The sequence below is a fragment of the Equus quagga genome, chromosome 6, assembly GCF_021613505.1.
Source record: "Equus quagga isolate Etosha38 chromosome 6, UCLA_HA_Equagga_1.0, whole genome shotgun sequence".
Lineage (NCBI taxonomy): Eukaryota > Metazoa > Chordata > Mammalia > Perissodactyla > Equidae > Equus > Equus quagga.
In genome coordinates, this window is record NC_060272.1 from 132,473,305 (window position 1) to 132,478,447 (window position 5,143).

General features: G+C 55.2%; 1 long non-coding RNA gene across 1 annotated transcript in view; it reads left to right on the top strand.

The window, feature by feature from the left end:
* The window catches only part of LOC124241203 (uncharacterized), a 5,465-nt gene extending 1,017 nt beyond the window's left edge, over positions 1-4,448 (top strand). Inside the window, exons 2-4 of the long non-coding RNA XR_006889142.1 lie at positions 819-1,018; positions 3,220-3,280; positions 3,900-4,448. This is a non-coding gene — a long non-coding RNA (uncharacterized LOC124241203). The remainder of the gene's footprint in view (positions 1-818; positions 1,019-3,219; positions 3,281-3,899) is intronic.
* The last annotated feature ends 695 nt before the right edge of the window (positions 4,449-5,143 follow it).

Sequence of the window (5,143 nt, forward strand, 5' to 3'; positions counted from 1 at the left end):
TGCTGGTGCTGCTGGCGTTGCTGGTGCTGCTCGTGGTGCTGGTGCTGCTGGTGCTGCTGGTGCTGCTGGTGCTGCTGGGGCATCAGCTTGAGCAGCGCTGGGAGATTCCATCCCGGGGACCCGGCAACACCCCAGCACGGTGGTCATGGTGAGGAGGGTCTTAATCAGGGGGACATAATGGACTTTCTTCTCTTTGGGACTTTATAGTTAAAAACTTTAACTATAGAAAACTTTATGGTTAAAGTTACTATAAAAGAACCTTTATAGTACCCATTGTTAGAAGACAAAACAAAAGCGAGTTCTGGGAGATGTGTGTCATTGAGTGAGTTTTGCCCTTTGGCACCTAAACTGGCAACAATGGATTCGCCTGGATGATAAATCACTCATAAGCTGGAATGTAATTCTGACTGATCGTAAGCTTCACTTTCACTTCTCCAGGGTCAGCTTGACCTGAGCTGGCAGATGTGGGGCCTCCTCACCACACACAATGGAAGGAACACAGGGTGAAGCCCACTCTGCTTTCCTTCAGGAGTCCACCCACCTCCACGTTTGCTCGGAGGAAAGATTTGGGGAAAATCTCAACCCTCCTGCACTCAGGGTTCTTGGGGTTCTGTCCAGGTGCAGCTAATATCACTCATGCAATTATTCAGAATTTTCTGTTGTTTTCTAATCCTGGAGGGGGGAGAGTCAGGAGGAGAAGTGGTTAATGTCCTTTCTATGTAATTCAACTAGAATATTAACATATTAAGAAGCTATAAAACAAGGTGATGGAGGTGGCAGCATCCATGTAAATGTCATCGATGTGCCCCACTTTGCAGGGTCTGTGCTAATGCACCAGGCTGGGTGTGAGGCCTCCGGGACTTTGAAACAAGCCGAGTGGAACACATTGCATTTATGCAGTCCTCCCTGGCTGGCTGGAAATGTTAGCCGTGCAGGGTACCCTAGAGCGGACCCAGGACAACACGCCCTACATGGAGCCAAGGAAACGGAGCTAGCGCCAAGGACCCACAAGTCAGAGGTGACCCAGACTGTCTGCCTCTCCGTACGATGGAGGGCGCTTGCTGCCTGTGCCTCCTCTGAGATGCGGGGGCGGTGGGTGGGAGGAGGGCACCGAGGCCGTGTCCGCCTTGAACAGAGCCTTCGCCTCTTCTCCTCTGCCTGGAGCCAGTCGCCAAGGCACGGAGATGACCCAGGGACGCATGGCCCTTCCCACCTGTGACTGGGCGGTGAGGCTGCAAGGTCCCTGGGCGGCTCCTGCTCTCACTGCCTCCCCGAGGTGCCCCTCAGAGACCCTGTGAGTGAGAACGCTCAGCCCACAGAAGTGCCCCTGGCCACTTGCCCTGCTCCATCCACCCCAAGGATGCCCCTGACTCCAGGAGGATGAACCCCTGAGCTAGACACATCTGTCCATCCAGCCCCATTTCCCGGGATGCACATAGTGTCCAGTGTGTGGGGGAAGTTATTTACTCAGAGGAAAGGCTGCAGCCCCATCTCAGGGCCCTGGGGTCCCCTGTGGCCTGTCTGTGAGGGGTCTCTGGTCAGGCCCCAGCTGTCTGCAGAGCCATCTTCTCCTTCGTGCCTCTTCTACACCGGGCTTTGCAAACATTGGTAAGCATCGGGATCACTCAGGGGCTTGTGACAGCCCCCCGCCCCCCACAGCCCTGAGTCAGCAGGTCTCAAGGGAGGTCAGAGCCAGCTCCCAGGGGAGGCAGACGCTGCAGGTCTGGACTAGACACAGGGAAGTGCTGGATGACACAAGTCCCATGGCTGCTGCCCTTCTCCTGCCCCCTCGGGGTGGGGGATGTGCCGCAGTCTCTCTCATCCCGTCTGGGAGTTCCAGTTATCCTCGGGTCCTCCCCACTCTCAAGCCCAGATCCTTTTACCCACCCTGCTTGAGACGGGAGGCTAAGCAACTCGGGGTGTGCAGTCCTGGAATCACCCTCCTGCCAGGGCCCTGGAAGCCGCCACTGGGCGCGAAAGAGCCCAGACCATTTCAGACCAATCTCCTGCGCTCTAACTAGGGGGAGTGGGCCTGAGGGCCTGTGACGGTCCTTCCAGCTCCTGAACCACAGCAAACACGTCTTCCCTCACATGCCCTCAGACTGTGTCTAGTTATCCACCAGCACAAACGGTGACTTCAAATTGTAGTGGCTAAAACAGCAGTCTGTTATGACTCTGTCCCTTCATTCTGTGGGTGAGAAATGCAGACAGGCTACAGGTGGAATGGCCCATCTCTGCTCCATGATGTCGGGGTCTCCACTGGGAGAAGGTAAACTGAGCCGGTCTCTCTCTCTCTCTCTCTCTCTCTCTCTCTCTCTCTCTCTCTCTCTCGTCACCACCTTTCTCTGTGGGGAGCTTGGGCTTCTTCGCAGCATGGCGGACTCAGGTTAGTTGAATGGCTAATGGGTGGACATTGCAAGCCTCCTTAAGACGTAGCCTCTGAAGTCCCAGAACATCCCTTCCATCACAGCCTATGGTTACGGAATTCAGGAAGGTGGGTACCCAGATTCTACCCATCAATGGAGAAGGAGCAAAGAATTTGTGGCCAAGTTTAATCCACCACAGTCCACCTCTGAGATAACCTGCAGCCAGGGCGGACAGTGCCCCCTTGTCCCGACAATGCCCTACTTGGAGCCTGCTCTGTCTTGTGCTGGAGGGTCTTCCCTGGTGTCCAGGCGCTTGCTCAGGGCCTGAGCAGGACAACCAGGAGTGCCTGCTGTTTAACTCCCCAAAGGCAACCTCAGCCAACAAGCGAAGGAGGGAGCAGATGATCCCCAGGGTCCCCATCCCACGGTAGATGACAGGGAGGCACGGTCCAGGCCGTAACTTGGAGGGCCTCCCAGGGGACTGAGACCAACTGGCAGGCAGTGCTTGTTCACTAGTGCACCCCGGATCGTTTCCCGTATGCCCCCCTGTCACACTCCCTCTCCCTCAGACAGGCCTCTCAGACCACCTCCCAGATGAACTGTCTGCCCGCAGTCCTGTCTCAGCGTCTGCTGCAGGGGCGCCTGAGCGAGGAGCCTGGTGGGGACTTGAGAGGCACGCAGAAAACGTCCAATGCGTGTCAGCAGTTACTACTATTGTTGCCTTCTGGAAATGCATTACCTTATAATAGAGTTAGTTTCCTCATCCGGATGCAGACGATCCGATAGAAATGTAACGACCTGATCCCTGACCGACATCATGATCAAACCGTGCGGGCACCTGTTTCCTTCTCAGCCCTGCAAGATCAGAGAAAGCTCGCTGCCCTCGTGTGAACCTCCCAGAGAGGCCCGTCAAGGTAGGGCCCCACAACAACCATGCGTCTCAGGTGCAGAGCAGGTCTGGATGGGACACTGTAGGTGGGTTCCCCATTAGTGGCGTCCATGCTTCTGGGTTGTGTTCCCAGCAGAGGCGCACACAGACGCTCTTGGTCTTGTCACCACAGGGCTCGCTCTCACTGCGTGCCCACCGTGCGATGCACTGAGGCCTTCACTCATCCTCCACCTCCCAGCCCCCAGCTGCAGTTATGTCCCCACTTGGTAGAAGAGGAAGCAGGCTCAGAGAGGCCGAAGGGCTGCTCACTGCATGCGCGTTTCCAGCAACACCTCCTCCTCCTGACCCCATCTGCATAGCCTTTGTTCCTTGAACACACACATACCCTCACGCACACTCACACCCACACTCATACTCACACACACACTCCTAGACACAGGGAAGGAAGTTTTCTGCCAAGGACAGGGTTGGGGGGGGGTCTGCCCTGGTGCAGACCATGTGGGGGGGTCATTGACTGCAGAGAATTTAAAAACAATAATAAAAGTGACTACAGATGAGTCTGCTATTTATTGTCACCGTGCACTAGGAATTCTAAACAAGGCCAGTGATGGCATACTCTTTCCCCTAAATCTCTGTTGGGGCAGGTCCCAAACAGCTGCTGCCATTCAAGGAGCTTCACTGACGTCCACGTGGGTGGCAGGTTAGCACGTGGTCCTCACCCGCCCTTGGACGAGCCCTGGCTGTTGGCTGTCTGGGACACGGACTTGGCTTCACATGCTTGCCGTGAGAGTGCTGATGGTTCCGGCTCGCGGCAGTCACGGCCGGTGTGCCCAGCCCCAGGTGCTGTGTGTTCCTGCCTCAAGACAGCAGGTCTGACAGGCACCAGGACTGCCCAGAGACGGAAAAGATGGAGAAACACAACAAGGTCCTCAATGTGACCAGCTGGCACTTGCATCAGTGTTGAAAATTTCAAACAGTGACACAAGTTAGGACTGTGAGGGGCAATATTTTTGTTTGGTAATGTCAGATTTTGGGTCACATATGAACAATAGTTATTTCTTTTCAGATTATTACTGACAATAGTTTTGTCTTACAGAGGAGACGAGTGTTAACAATGGTCAGCTCTGGTGTAAATCTGCCGGGTCAGCTCCACTGGGCCTTTTTGGGTTTTTCTGTGTACAGTTGTCCTAAACCTGAAATATATGTGATGCATTCCACATATTGCTACTTTTTCTGCTGCAATTATGCCTCTGTGTTATTAAACGCATACGCCATATGTCTTTATTTGAAAGCTCAGAACCTGGTCAGTGCTCATAGCAGAGGTAATGCCCACTGCACTTCTGGAATTTTCTGCCTGGGTGGTTCCAGAGCTACATGAGTACGACTGCACAGAGACTTCCAGCCCGGCCTGTTTCCTCCCGTGTTGGACACTGTGGGCTTCACACGGACTCCTCCGTGTCCTACACACACACACACACACACACACACACACAGAGCTCAGGCCTCCAGTTGAGCCCTCCCCAGGAACCGCCTCAGCCAGGAGGAGCTCAGAGTCAGCCGCGTCATCCTGGGGCCGCCCCATCCGATGGGCTCAGGCGAGCACAGAGGCCCAGCCCCTTTGCCTGCATAATGGCAGGCCTGAAGGACCCCCAGCGGTGCCCTTCCTTGGGGCTGCCTTCGCGGTTCAAATTCTCCCTTTGCGGGGTCCCAGTCTTCCTGCCTCGCTCCCCACAGGGACGGATCCTAATAGCACTCTCTGATATTCCGCCTCTGCACAAACCAGGGGCTGATTTTTGGAACTCTGTTATGACGCCACCTACCTCCCCCGACCTCCGTATTGCACTGACCTGGCCCTCTGGCCTGTCACCTCTTCCCCAAATGCCCGTGT